The sequence below is a fragment of the Lytechinus variegatus genome, chromosome 13 (assembly GCF_018143015.1).
Source record: "Lytechinus variegatus isolate NC3 chromosome 13, Lvar_3.0, whole genome shotgun sequence".
Classification (NCBI taxonomy): Eukaryota; Metazoa; Echinodermata; class Echinoidea; order Temnopleuroida; family Toxopneustidae; genus Lytechinus; species Lytechinus variegatus.
The window spans coordinates 17,737,130-17,749,495 of record NC_054752.1 but is presented as its reverse complement, the minus strand read 5'-3'; the positions used below and the strand labels follow the sequence as shown (position 1 = coordinate 17,749,495).

The window sequence follows — 12,366 nt, the reverse complement described above, 5'->3', positions numbered from 1 at the left end:
AATACAAATTTATTTGAATTTATTTTATATTTTGTTTGTAATTATTATAATGATCATTGTGTTCTGATTTTTTTTTTATGTACACTGGATTTCTTCAGTCTTGGGACTGTTTTTCTGGGCGGTTATTTCTCTCGATTCAATAAATACCAAATACTACTGGTACTACGAAACAAAAACTACAGCAATGTCAATTTCCAGACCACTCTTTTTTATACTCTTCTATATTTCCTCTCTATATTTCTTCCCCTTTTCTTTTCTTTTCTCCTATTTCTCTCTCTCTTCTCTTCGAAAAAAAATGGTCTTTCCCTGCCACCATGAGTTGCCGCCCCATCAAGGCTATCAAATTAATACTAATTATCAATACCTATACATGAAGGAACAGGTCCATCCCATGATGCATCTGAATTCATGACAATACAAAGTGGGGCATTGTGGGTAAGATTGAAACCTTGATCGCACTCAAAATCACATCTAGAATCCTTGAGTCTCGAGCAAGTCCCTTTAATTCTACCGTTGTTAGGAGGAGTTAGAAGTGGGCATCGCAGAACTAGATTAAAAGAAAATAAACAAAAAAAACTTATATATATATATATATATATATAATAAGAATAAATGCTTCTTAATATGGCTCTTAAATATGACGGGCCAGTCAAATCTAATAAATTCAGATGAGTAATCCATGATACGTATGTGCAATTGGTTAATGGGTCGTATCTCCTTCTGATTCAGCCACTACATCACTAAATTGATGGTTTCACAAATTCCAATGAAACATAATAAAATCTCAAACAAAGTCTTGTAGCCTATAATCCTAGATAATTTTGGTTTTCATCCAAGATGTGAATTCGAAATTAATAAAAGGGTATTACCACTTCTAGTATCAAATATTACAGATGACATTTTTAACTTTCGCTCTGAAATTTGGAAAATTTACTATCTCGTAAATTGATTAGTCTTCTTTCGATTTCCAAAGGCAGGCAATCAATCGAAACGAAAAAAAAAACTTAAACTTAAGCACTAGGAGATTAGAAATAATAAAATAATATAGGATATCTATATTGCGCACATATCCACCTTGTAAGGTGCTCAAGGCGCTCCTATATTACCCGGCTAAGCTAGGCGTTCATAGCGCACACAGCTTCTTAAGGAATTACTTCCTACCGGTACCCATTTACCTCACCTGGGTTGCGTGCAGCACATTGTGGATCAGTTTCTTGCTGAAGGAAATTACGCCATGGCTGGGATTCGAACCCACGACCCTCTGTTTCAAAGTCCGAAGACTAATCCACTGGGCCACAACGCTCCACGAGGGGGTTGAAAACCCAGGAAATGTTTGCAAACATTTACCCGATGACCCTTGACCTCAGATTTCTAATTTACTCACCGCTTATAGTAAAGGTAACGATACATTCTGCCGTATTTCCCGATTCATCAGTGGCTGTATATACGATAGTGTGATTTCCTTCTGAAAATAGTGATCCGGACGAACCGCCCGATACTCCGCTAATAAAAATTAAATAAAACATATTGTATTCGTTGTAGCAACAGGATAACCGCAATAAAATAGGCCTACATACAGTTCCTTACCAATATTATGCATGATCAGACTCGAGAATCTCCCCCCCCCCCCTCTTCTCTCCCTCCCCCCCCCCCACACACCCCCCCCCCTCTCTCTCTCATCCCCTCTTTATTTCCTCCCTTCTCTATCCATAAAGAGTGAAAAATAAAAATATGGTAGGGACACATCATGGCGTATGTGAGAAAATTTCTGAATAGTCGCGAGCTAGCGAAATTTTTTCTAATAGAATATTACATAAATGTAGCACAAACCAGAAGCGAAGTAACAAAAGGTTCGCCCCTGTGATTTTGAATAATTGAAATATATATTATAGAGGAAGAAAAACATAGTTTTGAAATAAGAAAAGAGGAATAACAGGAAGAAAGAAGAATAGGTGTATAAAAAGAGATGCAGGGCTTGGTTGCATAAAAGTAAATATATGGTAACTTTGCCATCCAATGGTAACTACGATGGTAACGCTAATCAACAGCCAATCAAAATCAAGGATTACATTCAAGTTACCATTGTGTCGCAAATTTACCATATTGGTAACTTTTACGCAACGGGGCCCAGATCTGGTTATCATGTATATATGACCCTTAAGTTTTATTCAATTTAGAAAAAATGTATTGCCACCCATCTACTGCATACACTGCCGTCTCCTAATTCACGTATAAAATATTTGTTAATGTTCCTATTTCCTATTGCCCTATAACGACTTCAGTTTTCTGTAATTTCATTTTTTTAATGTTTCCTTTTGAACTTTTTTCAAGTTGTAGTCTACATAGACCTCAGTTATTACTTGTTGACTCGTTTCTCACACGAATCACGGTAATGCCCCGTTTACATTGGGTTTACGATCATACAGGATGTCTGCCCTTACGATGACCGTATCTTGCTAATTAAAATGGCCCACGATGTTCGTACGATTTTCATAATGTGTTTCATCATCATCGTAGGGTGATTAACGCGGAGATATATGTTTTTTTCAAAATCTTAAAATCGTAGCACTTCAATAAATGTGAGGGACATCGTACGATCTCCATACAGTCTCTGTATGGCTTTGTCTTACAGTCATCTACGGTGCCCAGCACAAAAATCGCACAGTAGCCGTAAAATAAGGTTAAAAGAAAAATCGTAGCCAACTACGATGTCACAAAAATCTTAAACTAATCCCTCGTACGATGATCGTAGCAAATGTAAACGAGGCATTAGGCCTATTATACTGTGCACTAAAACACTTTACTGCTTACACGGTAACCGAAGTATCGAGGTCATCTGTTACCGTCGGAATCTCCCAAGATACAAATCTCGATGTGGTCGAGGTCGGAAAATCACCGATGTCATTCGGACAATAGGTAAAGGTCGGCGCCGTTGTATCTTGAACTAAATAGATGTTCACAATAACATGTCATTATATCATAGCAAAAATGAAATGCCATTGTATCACAAAAACCAAGACAAGATTCTTATTTTGGAAATTGCAATTAAGAATTATTTTCTTTTGACAGCGTAATTCTTTTATTTATGGATGCCCAGCACGTTCTGGCGAAAAATTTTGTTTAATGAAGCACGATTGTCTTCTTGTGAAATTACGTAGCATTATGTTGCTGTCTATGGGAATGTTATACTAAATGGTAAAATGAATAAAAACAAATTAACAAAGTCATACCCTTAAAAATGAAGTGTGGGCTAATATGACTTCAAGAATTAAGATTGAGATAAAATATTAATTACACCTGTGCAAATATCATGGTGTGTTTGTTCTGACTTTCGCATTGAAATCAGAGGTTCGAATCGCACCGGGACACTGCAACTTCCTTGAAGAGCATCCATCTAGACTTGGCCACTCTTTACCGGTATAGGGTGTGATACAAAAGCCAATACAGTAGTTGGTCTATAGCAATTGCAATGTCCCAGGGAGTTGAGAATGTACATAACCTTTTGCGGGCAAGTTGGTGTCTGTAACACGACCTGCCGAAGTTAACAACGTTTGAAAATGTAAACAACGCTGATTATTGTATGAAATTTACACCAATTGTTTAATTGTTCAGCGGTGTAAACACCTATGCTTGAATTATTGAAGATTATGTCCCTTATTCGGAAGTCAGGTTGACTAAATGCTAAAATTATTATTAGCCAAAAATCTCAAGATTTTGTGTGTATTATTTTCACATCACCATGTTGTGTTTTAGGAGTTTTTTTCCTCCATGCTTTAATGACAAAGAAAAATATTTTATTAATTTGATTGCCGTGAATATAGTTGAAGTGCCAAATTCTGTCATAAACCAAACCTGTATCGTTAGAGTTTTGTGTCACAATTGGCTCTCCATAGTTTTACCACAACTTTAGACCAGAGTTTACTCCTGGGTTCAGAACCTGGGTTAAATTTAAACTTTAATTGTGTTTTAAAGATTTTAAACATTTGTTTAAACTGTTAAACAACTACTGTAAAATGCATTTAGTGAACAGCACTAGCTATATAACCATTTTAAACTGACCTTATACGGTGGCGAAATATTAGTATTACTATCATTATTAATTATTCACGAACCTGGTAGCGGGTGACTTGGGACTGGTGCCCGGCGTCTTCTTCTCCTCCAAGCATCTGGAATTATTTAAGAATATGAAAAATACATGAATTTATCTGTTGGGGTTGCATGCAGCCCCAGTATGTAAAAAAAAAAATATGATTTCTATGAAATGAAAATCACATATTCAGAAATTAATGTGATCTTAATAATACTTTTGATTTATTTTATATGAAATAAATCTTATTTTCCCTGACGACCCTCGCAACCATCCTATTTATTGTGTAATAGAGAATACCACTTATATATTTTTTTTTCATTTATGTAAGATATATTTGATGATTTATATACAAAACTATTGTCCATTATGTTGATGTCAAATTTCAGATATATATTTTCTTGTCCAGAATTTTGTTGTGAAAAATGTTGCAAAAACCAAGAAATGAAATGAAAATGAAAAATTTCAACGATGGGTGTTGAATATCTATTTCACATGGTTAATTAAAAAGAATGAAAAATGTAAAAACTTATACATAGTTATGTTAGGTCATTTCTAATTCAAATAAATGTATGGTCATGTGGTCGAGTAACCTAAGGTATAGGCCGACCTGATCAGGGTCAGATGTTCGATACCAAGCACGGCGCTTATGCCATCGAGCGTGATGGTTTTCGGTTTTGTTTATCAACTATAGTGAAATGCTGAAGATGCATAATAAAACTTGTGCATTCGTTATGTTAACCAGTCTTAATGAAAAGAAACCCTGGTATATTACAGCTGATCAAAGATAAATCAAAAGCCCTCTCTCATCAGGGGGTGTTTCGTCACGATTATTTTTCGCCGACAAATTTTGTGTTATGTTGTTTTTTGCTCTGAACTATCATTACCGGGCACTCACTTCCGAAATATGATGAGTTTCTTGTGACTCAGTTTCGTTCAAAGTTTTTATAACCCAATAAGCATTTCCTCATGATATAAAACTAACTTGTATAAAGGATTATGATATATTGTTACAACAGAATATAATACACCATTATAATTTATCATGCTCATCAATCTCAATGTGTAAACAATCAATTAAAGTGAGAGTAATGACAAGATTAAAGAAAAAAGTAGGAGGGAGTTGAGAATGTACATAACCTTTTGCGGGCAAGTTGGTGTCTGTAACACGACCTGCCGAAGTTAACAACGTTTGAAAATGTAAACAACGCTGATTATTGATTAAAGAATGTGAAGATGAAGAGGAGGACTGAGAAAGAAGAAGAAAAACATGAAGTAGAAGAACATATTTCCGAGGTTTACTATATATTTAATTATAAAGATAAAATGATATTTTGCAAGCTGGAACCTCGTACTGTTTTATTGAATTTCCCCATATCAGCCGTAACTCGCCTTGTTTCTCATTCAATACGTGTCTGTCTGTACGAGAATGATTCAGAATTCATGATGATATGTCACCTTTAAACCACGGGACTCTTCATTACAAAACGAAAAGGACATAACCAACTTTCATTTTGATTCTGGAAAACAGGAAAGTAATCGCATATGATAGTTAATTTAGTTACGGATGCCCTAAATGAAAAACAAGCCCGCCCAATGTTTTGTCTCGCCTGCTTTGCATAGCATAGCGAGACTTTAAGCGCCGCTTTTCTGAGGGTGACGGCGGCGTCGTCGAAATTGAAATCTTTACCGAAGTTAAGTTGTTTTTTAAATGCCGTCATAAGTATATAGATTTAGTTAATGAAAATTTGACATAAGGATAGTCATTTATCACTGATCATTCTGCTTGGGTTTTTAGGTTACATGATTAAGGTCAAAGGTCATTAAGGGTCAATGAAGTTTGACCATGTTGGGGGTATCTCTGAAAATGTCATCATAACTTTGAAAGTTTATGGATCTAATTCATGGCACTTGGACATTAAGGGTAAGCAAGTATGATTGATCATTTTGCATGAGTTTCAGGACATAATCAAGGTCAAAGATCATAAGGGGTCAATGAACGTTGACGGTGTTGTGGTATCAACACTGAAATCTGAACCATTTTAAAAAAAGGGTTTTCACAGGGGTAATCAAGTTTAAAAGGGTAACTTCAATCTTACCCATTTAATTGGCTATAATGTATCTCAGAAATAGGTTCGAATAGGCATCTTTCTATATATATAGTAAAGTAAGTAAAAGAATATATGGATGATTGCTTTATATAGTTGTGAAATAATTTCTTAAAGGATTATTAATTATTTTTCTTACCAGTATCTCCGCAGAAGAGAAAGAAACACACAGTGAGCAAAACAAAGTTATCAAAGATCAACATCTCCAGGGTTATCGCTGAAGGAAAAAAAAGAAGAAGTTTGTGAATTTTAATCTAAATAGGGTTAAGGTCGTCTAAATTTATTGAAAATTAAAGAAAACACACGTTTATACAATAACTGCATTTCCAGTCATCTCCGACGAGAACTTGAATATTATAACTAATAGGCCTATAATGCAAATAGGTAGATCCCTGAGGGGACACTCATCAGCACAGCCTATCGAACATTAAAACGATTATAACTGGTATACATCTCATCACATTTAAAATATTGAATAACATAATAATGTAGAAATTGATGTTCCTTTGACCTTAATCTATTTACCTTCATCATTCCGGATGAGCTCTGTACCGCATAATTTGATGGTCGATAGTGATCACTCCAGCACAGCACTCTTAAAGCCTGAAAGCTATAGCTAAGGAACAAGTCTGGTCATGCTATATAGTAGCAAAAATTCAAGCGACCATTAAGCTAGACAACCCCACCCCGACTAAGTTCAGGAAGTTATGCGAAATAAAAACTGGTGAAAGTGCGAACTCAATAGCGGAAACGATACATTTATTTTGGTTAACATAACGAGTTTGTTTTGTATATTAATACAAGAAATGACTTGCCAAATTTACCGCAAGTATCATAAGTTTTTGTTTTTGCTTATTTGAACGATAACTTGCTAACATACCGTGGTTGTTGTTTGATTTTTTAAACTGACTTCTCTTTCAAGCAAATGTCATGAACACTTGAAAATAATAGTGATACTGTTCACTCCTGCACCCAATCTTGAATTCTATTTTCTGAGTTCTGCTTCTCTTTGGGGTATAGCAAACAGCGAGTAACCATTATCTTCTTTGACCACCCCCCCCCCAAAAAAAAAAATGAGAGGGCGGGGTGTGTGGATACTGAAAGTTCTGAATTATGATGAATTTTAAACGTAAAATAATCTAGATCATTATGTGTAATTGAAAAACAAATATTAATCAATTTAAAAAATTATATTTCTTTTTATATAGATGGCAGTGTCAAATTAATTTTCTTTTACAAGTGGACTCATCATCACTGGTGTAACAGGCGGGGGCATAGGGCGGAATCCCCCCCCCCCTGGAAGATTTGCAGGGACTGAATTAAAAATGAAAAGCGAAAGAAATATATAGAGAAAGGGAAGAAAGAAAGAAAGAAAAGACGAAAAAGGAAAGGGGAATGAAAAGAAAGGGAAAGAAATAATACATAGCGAAGAAATCCCAAAGAATATGAAGATTTCAAATTGGCAAATCTTTAAAGGGATGCTCCAGGCTGAAAATTCTAAATTGATAAATTCACAGAGCAAAATGCTGAAAATTTCATCAAATAGTGAAGTTATTGAATTTTAAAGTTTAGCAATATATTGTGAAAACAGTTGTATGCACGTTGTCATGAATATTCATGAGATGGGCTGATGTCACATCCCCACCTTCCCTTTTTGTTATTACATAAAATCATAGTTGTTTCATTTTTTCATACATGTGTGAATCCCGGGTGTGAATAATGTCTCCCTTGTAATGAAATAAGTTGCAGCAATGAAGATCTGATGCACTTAATCAGTCTTTATTCCAATATTTGTTTTTCTTGAAGGAATAACTTGAATAAACCTAATTTCATATACGCTAATACAATACAAAAGAACAAGTGATCTTATGATATCATCAGCTTGCTCATTGAATATTCATGAACACATTCCTAGAACTGTTCCACCGAAATGATGCAAATCTTCAAATATGCTATAACTTTGTTATTCCTTGTCCGATTTTGATCAAATTTTCAGTGTTTTGTTTGTCTGATTTTTCTGAATCTGTGCAAATCATATTATGTTTAGCCTAGAGTACCCCTATACGTAAATTATGACAAGGGTTAAGGACAACTTTCCCATAGACCATAATTATCAGGGATTTGTGGTTTTCTCCTAGGTACCACCAATTCCCCTGGGGCAGTAATCTAAATATGAAGTAGTATATTGTTTTGTCCTCATGAAAAAAATATAATTTGAAGTAAAACTTTTGAAAAAGGACATTTTATCCACTTTATGTATCGGAATACATGGAAGAGGAGTCCTTGCCTTTAATACATCACTATAGCATCACATATGCGCCCAATTTGAAGTCTCCAAAGGTACAGTGATTACCAATATTTACAACTTTTTAAAATTTATAACGTTTTTTTATTGTTTGTCCGGTATTGTTCGAACTTTCATCTATCAACTTGTCTGATTTTCTTTTTCTTTTAAAAACAATTTTTATTTGGTAGGATTCACCTTAAAAGGCATATGACAAGACATTAACTCTGTTCTTAAATAATCAATTTCGCTGAACGAGGTGTCCCTCATGGCGATTGTGAATGGGGTACTAAAATAATAATTAGACAAAAATTCAAAATGAAACATGAGAAATAAAAAAAAAGAGTATAGAATGAGCATAGTTAATCTATCACCGTCAATATTTTATTGAGTAATGAATACATGTATAACAAAAATACAACCAACCTCTTTCCTTCAGGCTAAGGCTTTAAAAGAAAGATTCAGCCATTTGGGAAAATTATCAAGTCAAAGAGTGGTATTCTAACAGCAGTGGGTTATTCAAACCCGAGTTAACTCAGACAACACTTTTATGGAGTGCCAGTTGTCAAATTCATTCACAAATTAAAAGTTTTTTTTTTTAAATAACCGAGTCGTGAAAGGGGAAGAAAAGGAATACACAAAATATAATGGAAACATTGAAATTGCCATGGAAATGGAAGAAATATTATGATGCCCAGCATTCCATAGAAATGTGGTTTAAAAATTCTTGTTTGGATCAGGATTAAACCTAGGTTTACTTAACAAAATACCGCAAAAAGGGTTTGGAGCAGGACGGGAAGGCAAAGAAAATGGCATATCTTAATATGAATATGAATGTGCATGCTTACTCCATATAGAGTAGCATGGACGAAATGAAAAATGCCTGATCAAAATGGCGTGTATCACACGTATTATAAGACATTGATGTGGATCCTTGGGATTTCATAACCCACCCTCATTTAAAAACTATGACCAGTCAAAAGAACTAGTCAGTCGTACCTGTCGTTGGTAAATTTTCTATAAGCCCCTATCAGCACACATCAATAGTAAAAAAAAGAGCAAAAAGAAACACTATACATTTCATATTCTTTTGTTACCATCTTGCCCACTTAATCCCAAAATGCCTCAACAGATTAAGAACTTTACATCTTATGTTCCACCTACCAAACAAATAGCTATCAAGAATAACAAACATTAGTCCATAGGCGCATGGATGGGATTAATCATAAAGTTAAAGTCCCCCCCCCCCACAAACCCCACAAAAAGTTCATTTAAATAAAAAGAGAAAACATCAAAATTTATTTCATCAAAGTAGAATGTCAGATAAAAAAAATTGCAGATATAGATTTTGGGACAGAGAATGTTCTTGAGAAAAAAGCATTAATCTTGAATGATCTTCATTTTTTTTTACTTCACTTTTTGACCCCCCCCCCCAAAGTCTGATCAAATCATTACCCTTCTCACCTGCATAAGTGAACCAAGGTTGAAGTTAATCTGTTTTAAGTTATCACGAGAACAAAAATATGACTGACGGACAATGGGATAGGTGACCCATAAAAATTTTATGCTTTTTGCAACAAGCTTTGGTAGGCTGAGGCAATCAAGCTCAAGGTGAATTACGCAAGGTAAAAGTAAATACAATAGTCAACCAGGGGCCCGTTGCAGAAAGAGTTGCAATCAACCGCAACTCTAAAAATCATGTGTAACTTTTATTTCAGCCAATCAACAGCCCACTTGGAACTTGCGATTTGAGTTTTTGACTTGCGTTTAAACAAAACTCTTTTTGCAACAGACCCCTGATAGTACACAAATCATACACATCATCACCAAGAACATTAGTAAGAATAAAACACACCTGGGGCCTGTTGCATAAAACTTTTTACCGGAGAAAACTCTGGTAAAAAATGAAAAGTAAGGTTAGTCTGATTTCTGCCATTGACTAATTAACACAGGGCAAAAACTCTCAGGTATGAAGTTTTATGCAACGGGCCCCAGGGGTCATTTCATAAAGCTGTTCGTAAGTTAAGAGCGACTTTAAGAACGACCGGTGATCCTTTCTTACTTGAATAAATATACCATTTACCATGAGAACGGATCACAAGTCGTTCTTAAAGTCACTCTTAACTTGCGAACGGCTTTATGAAACACCCACCAGGGCCAGGTAACAAATGCAGGTATTTCTTCTCATGTCTGATCAAAACACTGATGTGGATCCTTTGTTTGATATACCATCCTCAACTATGAATGGTCAAGAGAACTAGTCAGTCATACCTGTCATTGCTAAATTTTTTGTAAGCTCCAAATCACATACAGACACTGGACCATCCCATCCCTGGGGAGAGATGGATGTAGATGCCTTGGGCATTTGGGGAAAAACTATCCTGGGCCTCCCCGGATCATGCCGGCATGATCCGTTGATTGCCGTGTAAGTAGATCCTTGAGGATCCATGTTACTGTGACAGGGGCGTCGGCTAAAATGAATGACTGTTTACAGGATAGCTTTCAGCCAATCATTGATGAGGATATATATCACCATTTAATAAATGAAAATAACATTAATAACAAAATTTCTAACATTTACCCAGGGAAACCACTTCTCCCAGCAAGCCCTGCATATATATTCACATAATGTAATCATATTGTTACAAGATTTAATTACACAGTGCTATCACAATATGTACATAACGTTTCATGAAAGTGAATGCGAATTAAATACTTTCAGCCTCTTTTTAAGTAGCACAATTTTTTCAAAGATGTAAACTATTCATAGCAATGAACTACCCTGTGTCATACAATAGTTATAAAAGGAACCTTTAAGATTAACACATTAAACATAATTAGCTCCTACTTGAAAATATGGCCCGAATTCATAAAGGTGGTTTTGAAAACCCACGGTTGATTCCATGGTTTATGTAGATTTCCTGTGTAAATTACGCTTATTTTAGCGCATATATTAAAATATGTCCAATGATGATGGGCGCTTTGTCACAGTGTGCCAAATTGACAACTGTTGCCGGGGTTATCCACACTATTTTATTCATAAGTCCACTCTCTAAACAGTGGACTCATGAATAAAATAGCATAACCATGGTAATAGGGTTCAATTTGGCGCACTTTGACAAAAGCATGCATCAGCATTGGAATTTTTCATACACCTAATATACACTAAAGTAATCGTAATTTATACAGGAAATCTGCATAAACCATGGATTCAACCGTGGGTTTTCATAACTACCTTTGTGAATTTGGGCCATTGTGTCTGCATCGTGTAAATAATAATAACAGTTTCATTTAAACAGCGCTTTAAAATACAATTTAAGCGCTTTACATGTAAATGTTATTATCCTGATCATCGGATCCTGGCATGCCTGCACACAAAGTATGCACTTTCACCACTCCCTGTGGAGCATACCAACAACTCAATTACTATGCATACAACAAAGGCTTTCGCATACTACCGGGTTAACACCTGCGCCCTGTCTTACAAATAGTTATGACTGATTCAATCTGTCTCAAGTATGTGGAAATCCATAAATGTCATAATATTTTCTTCCAGAAATTTGCTGAATGTCCTTTGAAAACACAGAGAGAAGCATATTGAACTTTATTTTTATTTTTATATAATTTCTATCGGTCATATTTTTTACACATGTAGGACATCATAAATGGGGGGGCACACAAAATGTTCCAAGTTCTATGGAAGGGGCATTGAAACCACAGCATTGGAACCCTTGGGTAAGTTTTAACCTAAATGTCAAGAGAACCATCAAAAAGATTACTACATGTACGGCTAAACGTTGAAGAGATTGTTACTGAATAAGGTAATACCCTGTAGTAGATGTTAGCACACCTCAATATGATTCTTAGGCCCAAATGTCAATTGCTTT

The 12,366-nt window shown here is 35.2% G+C and overlaps 1 long non-coding RNA gene across 1 annotated transcript; it reads right to left on the bottom strand.

Annotated features, from left to right (window-relative positions):
* Positions 1–368: 368 nt before the first annotated feature.
* LOC121426067 lies at positions 369–3,063 on the bottom strand. Its single transcript, XR_005971555.1, has 3 exons — positions 2,812–3,063; positions 1,385–1,503; positions 369–547 (listed from the first exon to the last, which is right to left on the bottom strand). It is a non-coding gene; the product is annotated as an uncharacterized LOC121426067 (long non-coding RNA).
* Between the last annotated feature and the right edge of the window lie 9,303 nt (positions 3,064–12,366).